General features: G+C 40.6%; 1 long non-coding RNA gene across 1 annotated transcript in view; it reads left to right on the top strand.

Moving 5' to 3' along the window:
* Positions 1 to 14,561, top strand: part of LOC142143955 (uncharacterized) — a 119,844-nt gene that overhangs the window by 32,426 nt on the left and 72,857 nt on the right. Inside the window, exon 2 of the long non-coding RNA XR_012689617.1 lies at positions 4,310 to 4,368. This is a non-coding gene — a long non-coding RNA (uncharacterized LOC142143955). The remainder of the gene's footprint in view (positions 1 to 4,309; positions 4,369 to 14,561) is intronic.

The raw sequence follows: 14,561 nt of genomic DNA, 5'->3' as shown, positions 1-14,561 counted from the left end.
ATACATTTATTGTCCTATGAATAATCTAAATGAAGAATATGTATTCTTTGCAATAAAATCTTACATTTTTAGCAGATTAATTTGGTGAGAAGAATAGAAGAGAAAAAAATGCCCCCTTCATCACAATGTGAACTCCTTCATCACACTGTGACCCCTCTTTTGTCACACTTTTGTTTCTTCATCACACTGTGCCCTCATCCATCACCCCACTGTGCCCTCCAGCATCACCCCCCCACTGTTTCACCCCTGCAGCACCCCGAATTGTATTACCCCTGCAGCATCACCCCTCACTGTTTTACCCCTGCAGCATTACTCCCCTCACTGTTTCACCCCTGCAGCATCACCCCCACACTCTTTCACCCCTGCAGCATCACCCATCCCACACACACTGTTTCACCCTACAGCATTACCCCCCCACACTGTTTCACCCCTGCAGCATCAGACCCCTCACTGTTTAACCCATTCAGCATTCCCCCCACCTTACTGTTTCACTCTTACAGCAACACCCCCATCCTCACTGTTTTACCCCTGCAGCATCACCACTCTCCTCACTGTTTAACCCTGCAGCATCCCACCTCACTGTTTCACCCTTGCAGCATCCCCCCCTCCTCACTGTTTCTCCCCTGCAGCACCCCTCCTGAATTTTCACACTGTCCCCTCTGTTTTTCTTACCTTAATGGTCTTTTCCTCTTCTCTTCCTCTTCTGTCTTCTTCTCTTTTGCGCCCTCCTTTGTGTGGCTCCTCACTGACAGTGTCCGGGCATAATGACGTCACTCCCAACACTGTCGATGAGCAGGGAGCACAGAGGAGCGCGCTGAATGCGGCAGCAAGGGATTTTTTTTTTGTAGCAGGGCCTGGGGACAGCGGGGAAGGCAGGCGGGGGAAGCGCCTCACCGGCATGGCAGCCTCCCGCCTTGCTTACCCCACTTATCGCGTTCCACTGGCCCTGGTGTGGATCTTCCTCTTTGTGCTGTTTATGAATTTCTTTGTTTGAACATTTTTGAGGGGGGGCTGGCACTATCCCCAATAGAGCTGCATTTGGAAGGCCTGTAGGGTTATTGCAAAAAAATATATAACTTTTTGCATAAAACTATTTTTAGCGCCAGGTAAAGAATTTTCCCTGTAGAAACACACTTTTCTTCACAAAGGAGGTAGAATCGGTTGTGCTGTTCAACTCCATGGTTAAAGGGTTAAAGATAGCAGAATAGCAGGAGACATAAGTTTTTATGTAGTATAGCCACAACATCCTGATAGGGACAGAGTAGCTTGAGATCTCACGAGATGTTCACCCTTAGCAGCCCCCTTTAAAAAGAACTAGTTATGTTCCACATTACTCGGTTGCCCCCAAGACTTAGGCTCATGTAGTAGCAGTTGTTGATCCAGCACTTGCCAGGTCAGGGCAGGCAGAAATATGACAACAAATCCATTTAACAAAGCCAAGAGTCAGGAGTGGAGCCTTAAACATAAAACATATGAATCAACAAGAATGGTGATCAAACTTTTGAAATTTTCTTATTCACCGTTACTATTTTCTTCCAATCTGTAGAATTCAGTAAATAAATATTAATTGCTCATTAAAATGTAGAGAAATATGTCACCCTACAAAGGTTGTGTTTACTTCTTTTCACAGAGATTTTTAATTAAATTTGCAATTCGACCATGGGTGCCCAATCTTTGCATACATCCTCTATATATATATATATAGATAGATAGATAGAAACAGAGGGGAGCATAAATAGTGTAGACTGTTTCAGTACCAGAAGTAAAATCTGATTACATTGTAAAATGATAGAGCTTATTTGGATGCAGATGCACTCTTGTGTCAGGACCTCTAAAAGCTAATACTCTGTGGATAATGTAGAATGCCAGATAAGGCAACTCATAATGTGGTATGTTTAAACATTCTTCTATTATACACATTCATTTACAGGGCCTGATCAACCACTAGGCTTTTTTTTTTTTTATTCTTTTTTTTTTTCGGGGTGGGGGAGAGGGGGGTCGCCACTGGGGATCGCCCGCGGGGGGGGGGGGGGGGGGGGGGTGGGGTGGCGCTGCGGGGGGGTGGAGGGCTCGACGATCAAAAGCATTGGTGGTCAGTGGTCAGTGGTTAGCAACACACAGCCAATCGCCAGGCTGCCTGTTGCTGTGCAGCAGACAGGAAGCAGGATGTCTTCACTTCCTATCTGCTGATCTGAGGAGAGGAGCGACGCTGGCACAACTACAGGTAAGTGAAGGGGGGAACTGCCCTGCATATCTATAGGGGGGGGGAACTGCCCTGCATATCTATAGGGAGGGGGAACTACCCTGCATATCTATAGGAAGGGGGGGGCACTACCCTGCATATCTATAGGGAGGGGGGGAACTACCCTGCATATCTATAGGGAGGGGGGGGGGACTACCCTGCATATCTATAGGGTGGGAGAGGGGGGACTGTCATGCATATGTATAGGGAGGGAGAGGGGGACTGTCATACAAATCTATAGGGTGGGAGGGGGGGGCTGCCATGAAAATCTATAGTGAGGTAGAGAGGTTGATATGTATGAAGGAGGGCAGAGGAGGGGGGCTGATATATGTGACTGGGGGAGTTTTGATGTGACGGGGGGGGATAGCTAGCTAGCAGAGTGGAGGTAAGGAAAATAGCTGCAAGGGGGATGGGTGCAGGGTGGGAGGTAAAGAAAATGGCTGCAGCAGGGGTTAAGGAAAATGGCTGTGCGGGGGGGGGGGGTTGTGGTTAAGGAAAATGGCTGCAGGGGCTTTTTAAAAAATAGAGCAGCTTTGGGGGGCAGAATCTCATGATTGTGTGGAGGTCACATGGGTGGTCTCAGCAATCACTAGAATACTAAATATTATTGAGATGGGGCTGGTAGAGGTTTGTATTTGATTGACAACAAATATTCAGATATTGCTTATATATGCCTGTCCAATGGGGTACTTTTAGCTGGCCATAATGGAGTGTTTTGTTTTAACTAAAGGGCCTAATCAATCAATCATGCATTATAATACATTTTTGCATTTTCAAAAAAGGACGCCAACTTTCCAGAAGCCAACGAGAGGATAACAAAGTTGCAAGAGAGAAGAGCAAGGACAGGTAAGAGACAATGGCACAATCTGTCTAAATTTGAATGCTGGAGAATACACCTGAACATTCATATTCAGGAGTGTTCCTATACACCTATATATTCGGAGGAGGGGGGAGGGGGGGGGGGGGGCGCGCTGCGGCCGTATTAGCCTAGGGCGGCCAGAACCCTTAATCAGGCCCTGCACATTTAAAACGCCTACTGTGTTAAAAAGAAATGAATACTTATCTAGATGGGTTCAGCCCCTAGTACACAATGTATCATGAGTAGAACTTGAAGATGGCTGGCTGGGCAGGAATCCACTTCCGCCCACTGTTGAAGTCTTGATCAATGGTGCAAAATGAATTACATAACACTAAAAGTGATAGTGGAACTACTGGAACATTATTGATTGTTTTAACCCTGATTGTTGATTTTTTAATGGGAAAGTATGATTTAGAGCTTTATATGTAATATAAAATCATGGGGACAGTTACTCCATAAATAAGTTACCAAAATTACTATGTTTTGGTTCACTGGGACCTTTAAGAATTTGGAACAAATTGTAGTTTCCTAATTCTCTTTAATGGTGGTAGAGTTAAGCCAGTACCACCATTAAATGAAACATTAAATCTTGCTATTTGTGCAAAAATCATCTTCACCCTTTGCAACACAATTTGTTAATCACATGTTTATTCAGATGCAATTGAAAACTATATCAAATATTGACTGTTTCAGCTCAGAAGTCCAGAGATAAGTAGCAGTGATAAATGATTTGCGTAGGATATGAGTAAACAAAGACTCACTGCCAACCTTGCCTTTTGGAATTCAACCAGGTTTGTATAAATAAATAAAAAAAGTATCATAGGACAATCAATTTTTGCACGTTAATATAAACCATGTAAACCTTTTTTTATATATTATTTTGAAACTAAAATGAGGATTTGTCTTTGCGCCTTAAACTTTTATTATCATTAGACCTATACAAATGGGCTTCTTCAATAACATGGTACAAAGAGAAACAGAGTGTTGTAACCCATAGCAATCAATCAGAAATCAGCTTTTGGAAAGATAGGTTAATCACAGTAATGGATCAAGTATCTTATTGTCTCCACCTTTGTGGAGATTTTAATTTTGGAATTAAATGTGCAAAATATAGATGTAGTTCTAATGCTAAATTTAAAATTTCTACTTTGGTCATTTGAGTGCCTCACAAAAACACACTCTCCTTCTCTTCCTCTAATTACTATCAGAGAAGAGCAGCACACCGGCCAAGAACAGCAGACTGAAGACAGAAAAAGGTCATAGAAAGGTAAGGGATCTCAAGGTTGAAAAAGGAGAGGAGGGGGAGAGCAAGGTTGAAAAAGGACTGGGGAAGGAGCAAGCTTGATAAAGGAGAGGGGGGAACAGCACGGTTGAAAAAGGAGAGGTGGGGTTACAGCAAGGTTGAAAAAGGAGAGGTGGGACAGCAAGGTTGAAAAAAGGGAGGGGGAACAGCGTGTGGTGGATGAGAGGGGGGGACAGCATGTGGTGGAGGAGAGGGGGGGGGCAGCGTGTGGTGGATGAGAGGGTGGAACAGCGTGTGGTGGAGGAGAGGGGGGACAGCATGTGGTAGAGGAGAGGGTGGACATTGTGTGGTGAAGGAGAGGGCGGGCAGCGTGTGGTGGAGGTGAGGGGAAGGCATTGTGTGGTGGAGAGGGGGCCAGCAATGTGGATGTAGATAGAGAGGCAGCAATGTGGATAAGAAGAGGGGGGCAGGGTGTGATGGAGGAGAGGGGGGCAGCGTGTGATAAGGGGACACCGTGTGATGAAGGAGGTGTCGAAGTCGTATAATTGGATGAACGAAAGTATATTGGTTTAATATTGTTTTGCCGTGCGATTGCAATCCGTACGCCACGTAACACGTGGCGTGGTGCGATCACACAGTAAAGTACGCACGCACACACTCACTTTACAACATTTAATTATTTATATAATTCATATTCATATTGGTTCAATCACACTGTAATTTAGGAGCAGATAGTATTTGGTTTATTATTAGTCTATGTATATATATATATATATATATATATATGTGATTATATGTACACTTCAGTGATATTCAAGGTTCAGGTTATAGGAAAGGTACCACATCTGGTGTCATATTAAAGCCCTATTCATCAGCAGCTGTCCGGTGCAGTCGGCGAAGAGATCGCACATTGCATACTTTAGTTATTGATATTAGAGAATAAACCTTTGTATGATGCTGGCTATGAAAGGAGCAGACCCCCTGGAGAGACGACCCCCTCCTTTGGATTCCTTAGATTGAATCAGCCTATGATCTGTTTACCCTGAACCCACCCAACGTCTGGACCTATAGAAACAAGCTACGTCATCTCTATTGTTCACAATGAAACACTGACTGTATATATAATAGCTGTATCCCCCACCAGCTTCAGTCACTTCTGACACAGTATTCTAAGCAGATATACTGTCCATTGGGTCCCGTGGTTGCGCAGCGAGCGCAATGCGATAAGAGCGCGGTATGTATGTATGTAACTTTTGGTATTGGCTGTACTGTACTTTATTACAATATAATAATGTATTGAATTGTTGACTATTTACATCTGCTAAAATAAATAACTTTTTGCGTTAGAAACACAATACAATCGCTTGGGCAATGCTTATTTGAAAACAATAGAATTACTTTAATAATTTGGGGGCTCTTGAGTTAGGAGGTTACGTTGCCGGAAGGTATGCAACGCTGACGGAATTCGGTTCCTCAACAAAGGGTGGATATTGACGGACGCGTCTCATATGGGAAAGAACGCAATGTGTTCAAAACCTGTTGTCCATTTTGTGTTGAGAAGTCGAATATCCGTAGTTGCGTAATCTGAAGGAATGCTAACTAGAATCTAGGGACAAGAAAGAAAAATGTTTCTTTTTATTGTCATTTTGCGTTTTAAAGGGTATTGCATTGCCTAGTGTATGTGTGCTTCCTGTTTAGCGCGTATGAACTTCTGGTATTGTTACCACGTGTTTAAACAATCATGTTCATAGTCTGTTATATATGTAACATAGTCTACATATGTGTTAATATGTTCATAGTCTGTTATATAAGCATTTGTTAAAACCTCTGTAAAACTACCATTGATTGGGAAATCTATTGTCTGTGCAGAAAACAAAAGGTTGTATGTGAATGGTATGCATAAAGATAAGAGAAGAGTTTGCATACTGTTGAAAAGAGATAGATAACGGAAGAATTTGCATACTGCTGAAGACAGACAAAGAGGTGATTTACTATTGAAAAGACAGAGATATCGGTTGCTGCCTGACCAGGGAAACTGGATGAGCAAGGTTGTGTTTGAAATAAAAACAATTTAATAGGTAGTATGTGGATTTTTTATGTAACATACGGTGCAGTTTAATATGGTAGTATGTGGATTTTTATGTAGCATACGGTGTTATAGGTAATATACAGTATTTTAAGCTGTATATGGTGTGGGTTCAGGTAGTATGTGGATTTTTTTATGTAGCATACAGCGTTATAGGTAATATACAGTATTCTAAGCTGTATATGGTGTGGTAATAGGTAGTATGTGGATTTTTTATGTAGCATACGGTGTATTGAAGAAGCACGTGATTTAAATAAGTAGTATACAGGGTATACGGTGAAAACAGACTTTGTGGTAGAGTCCAGGGTATCGAGGAGCTGATAGCCCTTTAGTCTGCAATGATATTTCTGTTTTAGGAGGTGTGTGGGCGTAGCCTGTGAAATCATCCACGGATAAAAATCTCTAGTAGGTTCTGTTTGAAAGGAGAACAGGTAAAAAAGTATTTTTGCGTAGCGTTGAGAAATAGGTTGTTTTCACAATGGATGCGAAGCAAACGCTAGAGATAGTTCGTGTTGTGCTGCCTAATGAATGGCCGGTTAGTTCAGCAAGATTTCTCATGTTTAATAAATAGGGTGTATACGCAACTGAATATTGTGACAAGTAGGTCAAAATGACCAACGATTGTGAAAGACCTTTCCCAAACATGGGTAGTTTTAAGTCAGAGGTGTTAAATATTGTTAGAAATAAAGTGCGGTTGATTAAATCAACAAAAACAAGAATTGAACATGATAGCTGTTTAAAATTGTGGCAAAAAGAAGGGTACACGTGGCAAGGAAGCGTGTGTTCAGCGGAAGTAAGCATACCGGAAACAAGCATTCCGGAAGTGTGCGTTGCAAAGTGTGGCGAACTGAGCGCAAACACGCCCCTGACAAATTCGGTCGGGGCGGATAGTACAGCCAATACTAAAAATGTGAAAACTGTAACTAGTAACTTGTATGTTGTTTTAAGTAATGTTAAAAGTAATGTTTCAGGACAAAGAAAAGGAATGATCCCACCAGCCGGGGCAGCGGCTGAAAGTTGTGAGAATAATGTAAAGGTTAACACAGGGGAAGACATCCATTGTACCGCAGCAGCAATTTCAGCAACTAGTCATAGTGATTTGGTAGACTTACATCCTGTCTGCACTACAACAGTTACCAATGGGAAAGCGGACAGAGATGGTGATGTTAAAGTTCTAATGGATGGCCTCAGGGAAAACTTGAAAAGAAGGGTGCAAACTTCATTACCAAACTGGAGAGGAATCACTGTAAGTGCTCTCAGGAAATCAGTTATAGGACATGATAAAAGTATAAATGAACAGAAAGAGACACTAAGTGATAGGTTAATGATGGTAAGTATCCCAGCACTAGAGGGACTGCACACACGACCACCAGCATACAACCCACATAACAGGAAACCCAGAATAGTGAGATGTTACAATTGCAGAGAAGAAGGACACATTAGGAGAGATTGTAAAAAGGAAGAGAAACAACATGAGTTGAGGAAGTGTTTTCAATGCAATAAAATAGGATACCTAGCAAAACATTGTGCAGACATGACAGGGACGTGCTTCTACTGCTGTAAGAAGGGACACATGAGTAGGAACTGTGTAGAGAGAAGAATGGATACCTGGGTTGGAAATCACATAGACATCCACAAAGGAGGCGTACACTTCTCTCAGAGGTTCCCCTACAATTGATTGCACACTCTGTAACAACTAATATTCTGGGGGAGAAATATAGCCGACTCTATAGTTAATCTGTGGTAAGTATTAAGGTGCAAAATGTAGAAAGAAACTTATTTAAAAGGTAATTTTTGTTGATTTTGTTTGTTTGTTTTATGTTGTCAAATGTTTGTTTTCCTAAATCGCTGGCCGATGGTAAAGAATGAGAATGTTTGGTTTGTTTGTTGTTTAAAGATAACTATCTTGTCTTTTCTTCACAGATAAAGGTAGACAAAAGAAGTATTGACGTCTATACTTCTTTTGTGTTTGAAAGGGGTGAGATAGAGAAATAGAAGAATTACTCTTGAAAGACTAATTAACAATAGACAAATGGAACACTCTTTGTTTTAGGCTGCAGTGTCTCATGATAATTTGTTTGGCTGAGAATCATTATCCAACAATGAAGTATATACATACTTTGCTTCAAAATATCGTTTATGTATCTCAGATGAATCAACAGTTAATTTTTACATTTTTCTATTATAAGTGAGGAAAGTCCGTTGAAAAGGTATGTAGTCAATGAGATACCGAGTTTTTAATGAACAAATGACGGACGACACTGGATTGCACGGTTAAGACCCCCTAGTCATTCTTGGGAGGGATCATAGTTAAATGAATACAGCCATTTCCCCATAGAGTCAGAGTCCAATCCAGCTGTCATTTTGTCGTAAAAATCTCCCTTTCTGCATGTATGTTTGTATTCAAATCTTTGTATTCCCATCATTTATTGCTTTCCTATTTCTCATTCTTTACACAAACGCTAGTACCTCTATCTCTCTCCCCCTCTCTCTCCCCCTCTCTCTCCCTCTCTCTCCCTCTCTCTGCTCTGGTGGAGATAAAATCAGACACAGTCTCAACAATGGGGCTAAGACATATTTTTTTTTTTTTTTTTTTACATAAGACAAGTTCAGAGATACACACACTAGATTAACATGAGTTACAGAAACAGTCAAGGGTTTTGTTTTCATGCGTATAGAAACTGCTGATTTTAAGCAGAAAGGTTCTGTTGTGGAAATACGATTCATGTTTTATAGATTGCATATCTGTTTTGGTTTTTTTCGTTTTTGTTTTTTTTCGTTTTATGATTCGTGCCTCCTGTTCAAAAATGTGCCTTTATATGGATGCACAAAGGGTGGATAGGAGATTGCTGGAAGTTAGGCATACAGATATGCATCTCTGTATAGAACATTGGAGTAGGATTTTTACCACAAGATACGACATAATGTAAAACCCTAGAAAATGTAGAATTTTCATGTTTTATATTTTTTTACTGTTAGACAGACATGTACTGGATACTGTTATATTTGAAGAAAGTGTTATAGAAATAGACCCCTTTGCCTTTCCCACTTAGTCAAGTAGCTGAATGTGAGGTACTGAGAATGACATGTGAGTTAGCAGAGGGAAAATCGATTGATATACATTGGTCTTCAGCATTTTTCTAGTCTAGGGGGCGATGTTGAGGTGACTGAGAAATCGATTTATAGCAATACCAGCACATGATTAGGACACTACATAGAGGACTTTATACAGTGACACAGTTACCAACTGAAGTAGCTGCTAGTAAGGTCCACACTTACACACACGACCATACATGGATGTCACACCAGGGCGAACATAGCTGTCAAATAGACAGCAGGGTTTTATGTTACAGCTGACAAATTTATGTTTTGTTTTTCGTTGTATTGTTTCAGTTCTAAAAGGTGAACACACACACACAAACATGCACACATACACATATTGGTTAATATATGAAGATTTGTGTTACCTGAGGAATAAACTGTCTGGAAGGTGAAGAGATATGGTGAGGAGTCTGGTGGACTCTGGAAAGATGGACAAGGTAGACCAATAGAGCCATCCCATATCCCTCCTGCTGATGGGTTTTCCTCCAGGTAAAACAAATACACGTCATCCAATTACCACCATGCAGGATCCTCAAGTATACACTGGTGTACCAATGAAATATGTCTGGGTAAAGGTATATTGAAATGTGTCTAATGTATTACTGTGTCATACTCAAAACTTTTGTTATTCAATGTGATAGTCCTAGAGTTATAATAGATGATAGGGGTATTCATGTTATTGATAGAGGTATAATGTATGAGTAGTGGTAACAAATCACATACTTTCAATTAGCCATAAACCAGTGTGAACATATAGTAGTGGTACTCGGTAGAACGAATTGAATAGAATAAGAGTTGGAACTTGATTGAAGTGACTGACAGCTTCAGCCACTAGTCCTTTCCCGCTACCGATCACTCCTGAGCAGACTCCTAACCTGTCAGTTTTTTTTAAATGTTCTTGACCCCTCGTGAGATGAGATTGTAACTGGGAGCCTAGGTTAGATCTTGAGAGAAGGTAAATAGTGAGACAGCAACCAAGAACGTCCAAAACACTGTTTCCTGAAAGGTCACACTAACTGTCAGGATGTTGGATCGGGAGAGTAAGTTGTGGAGCAGAATTTTCCTAGGCTCAGGTTATTTGACAGACAGGTACCAGGTGTAGGCTACCAGCATCACGGCTTCAAGGGTAGCAGAGACACACTGGTGCCCATTCCACCCACTGCAGAGGGGCCAACACTCAGAGAAGGGTCCAAGGGCACTCATGAGTCTGTTCTGGAAGGCCTCGAATGCAGTTAGTAGCACCTGAGCCAAAGGCTAAGACTGTTATCCAGCATGAAGTTGTAGTTTTTCCTGTTTTGTGTTCTCTCATTTCATTCTCTTCTCAGGACGGTTAATTCTTTTGATTATTTGCAGGTGACAGAGACTGGTTCAGGTAATGATAAGGAGGTATTGGGGAGGAAGGAGAAGTTAGTAGCATAATCGGTCCAGCCAATTACTCTATTCAATTCAGGGGTAAAAGAAAATTTGGAAACCTCGGAGCTTGGAGAAAGTGCGAGGGGCTATTGTCTGAGTAGCATTACGTCCGTAAGTACGGTGACCCCATAGTTAAAAAAAAGAGATACACCCAGCGATGCCAGTCCAGTAATATCCGGACTTGAGCAGGCATCCTTGAGAATGATTATCATTCTTGGGAGGGTAAGGTTTTAGACCAAACAAAGTGCTGGGCGTGCTCACACGTGCCTCAGTGATTATATCAAGTAGGATTAGTTCTCTTTCCACTAAATATTCTTGAGGTACCTGAACTATAGGCGGGAGGTCACTAAGGGAAAAAGTAGGACACCTAGGTCCCTTAGTCTGAAGTCTCCCAATGCTTTGCAAGCCGCTCACTGTTAAATCTGAGTATCGGGAGACTGGGAAGAACGAACAGACAATAGCCCGCCCACAAGTGTTGATGAAAAGAACTGATGACATTATTAGAAGTGTATATTAACGCAAGCTGAAGGAGATTGTATATGACATTATTGATAGACATAGGATGATGCTATTAATGAACATGAAGTGTTTAAATGTATTATGAGCTTAAAGACATGTGTTGGACAGATGAACCTGTTAAACTTGAAGAACTGTAGTAGAGTATTCTGTATAACTGATACATGATCTGTTGTACTCCTGTACCTTTCCAAATAATGTATTACGTGTTTTATTTTACCCTTGAAGGGCATACAAAAGGTTATCTCCAAGCTCCAGAAATGTACGGTCTATAGTAAAAGAAGAAGTCGTTTAGAGGATTAAGACTTTCTCTTATGATAACTTGTTTAGATCTACAAACAGCGTGGTCATACACCAAGGGGGATTTGTATTACATAACAATGAAACGTGGTACTGAGATCCTACATATAACATCTTTAAGGTGATAGTTTATTGTACTATCAAAGGGTGGAACTGTCGAAGTCGTATAATTGGATGAACGAAGGTATATTGGTTTAATATTGTTTTGGCGTGCGATTGCGATCCGTACGCCACGTAACACGTGGCGTGGTGCGATCGCACGGTAAAGTACGCACGCACACACTCGCTTTACAACATTTAATTATTTATATAATTCATATTGGTTCCATCACACTGTAATTTAGGAGCAGATAGTATTTGGTTTATTATTAGTCTATGTATATATATATATATATATATATATAATGTGATTATATGTACACTTCAGTGATATTCAAGGTTCAGGTTATAGGAAAGGTACCACGCCTGGTGTCATATTAAAGCCCTATTCATCAGCAGCTGTCCGGTGCAGTCGGCGACGAGATCGCACATTGCATACTTTAGTTATTGATATTAGAGAATAAACCTTTGTATGATGCTGGCTATGAAAGGAGCAGACCCCCTGGAGAGATGACCACCCTCCTTTGGATTCCTTAGATTGAATCAGCCTATGATCTGTTTACCCTGAACCCACCCAACGTCTGGACCTATAGAAGCAAGCTACGTCATCTCTATTGTTCACAATGAAACACTGACTGTATATATAATAGCTGTAATCCCCCACCAGCCTCAGTCACTTCTGACACAGTATTCTAAGCAGATATACTGTCCATTGGGTCCCGTGGTTGCGCAGCGAGCGCAATGCGATAAGAGCGCGGTATGTATGTAACTTTTGGCATTGGCTGTACTGTACTTTATTACAATATAATAATGTATTGAATTGTTGACTATTTACATCTGCTAAAATAAATAATTTTGTGCGTTAGAAACACAATACAATCGCTTGGGCAATGCTTATTTGAAAACGATAGAATTACTTTAATAGAGGGGCACCGTGTGATGAAGAGGGCACATCAAAACTAATTTGCCAAAAATGTAAACTCTTATTACAAAGAATATATAATCTTCATTTATATTATTCACAAAGCAATTCATGTTTGCTGTTTAATGTGTTTATTTGTATTACTCTCTTTATTAAAGTGTATTTTATGATTTGTATTAAAAGAAAAAGCATTATTGAATGAACAAATATCTTATAAAAGAGGAGGGCACAAATTTTCTTTTTGCAGGGGGGCGCCCAACATGTTAGCACCAGCCCTGGGCCAGCTTAAGCAGTACTATATACATTCAAGTCAAGTCAACATGTGGATATCCGACTGCTAACTGCTGTGGTAATACTAGCATGTGTGGCATGCTAGAACTTGCAGTTACACAGCAGCTGATCAATCACTTGTTGATCAACCAGTATCAATTGATCAAACGTATACTTAGCATTATTATTTGATTGCTCTACAGTTATATCAATAATAAGACAACATCCTCCCATAGCTCCCTTACAAATTTATGGCAAGCCAGTTGAATGGCAAGTGTAATAAAACAATGCAGTTTAACAGAAAAATGGCACACATAAGAACAAATGCATGATATAACAAGTAAACACAAATGTAGATGGAGGAAATACAATTGATATTGACTGTATATATCAAAGACTGAGCCCTGGAAGATATGCTGTGTAAACACTATAACAGCTGCAGCTGAAAGCTCATCTTAAAACTCTAGTTGAAACTTCCTTAGGTACGAGCACTTATTGACCCAAGAGGTAAAGCAGTGGTGGGAAATTACCACCTTATCTAAATATTTGGAACATAAAATCATTCTAAGAGGCCTTAGGATTAACAAAAAGTCTACTATTAATTTAGACAATAGTGAGTTCCAGCAGAGCTGGAATGAGAATTTGGAACAATGTTCCTTTTCACTTATACACCTCATAGTTAATGATAGGGAATCCTCTATTAAGAATATTGAAGAAGAAATAGCACTCTTTGAAAGTAGATTTGCACCAATCAATCAATTAGAGGACTATAAAAACCTGGAGGACATCACAAAGGTCAAACTCCTTCAAGTTGAAGAAAGCATCATTAAAATAAAAGAAAAGAAATTCCTAAGGAACATTAAAGACTACCAATCTGTACAAAGTGATGCCTCTAATCTAAATAAGACACCGAAAAGGCGCTCCCTTACTACCCAATATCCTTCTTACACACCGAGCAGACGATTCAACAAACTACGTGGCCACCCAAACAAACCTAACAAATTCAAATTGCCTGAGGGCCATGTTGCAAAATCATCACTTATCAAACGACTTCCAACTAGAGGCAAATCTCAAAGGGTATATAAACCACTAAACCCTCTCAATATTAGTTACAAACGATCATCTATAGATCAATACAGGGATCCACATGCGGTGGTAGCTAAACAACAATATCAGAGAGGTAAACAAGAGGCAGCTGCAGAGTTGAGAAGGACCAAGCAGACCTTTCTTGACAAATTAAGCAGCATTAATAACCTGGGAGGTGAGTGCATCTGATTTTAACTGCATTTTAATAGTGTTTAAAGCATATAGGTCAGTGTAGGACCTGTATATAATGAGGTACCCTTGACGTGGGATGCAGGCTTAAGACTTTTTATCAAAATATGAACTAATACCTCATGTTTTCATTTTGCTAGACACACACAGATATGCAGTTTAAAGGATAAGCGCTGACAACTTTCTTTCTGTTTTGTATACATATATGGGCATTTATATTGCCACGCAGCTGGT

The sequence above is a fragment of the Mixophyes fleayi genome, chromosome 1 (genome assembly GCF_038048845.1).
Source record: "Mixophyes fleayi isolate aMixFle1 chromosome 1, aMixFle1.hap1, whole genome shotgun sequence".
Taxonomy (NCBI): domain Eukaryota; kingdom Metazoa; phylum Chordata; class Amphibia; order Anura; family Limnodynastidae; genus Mixophyes; species Mixophyes fleayi.
This window is presented reverse-complemented; position numbering and strand designations above follow the sequence as displayed.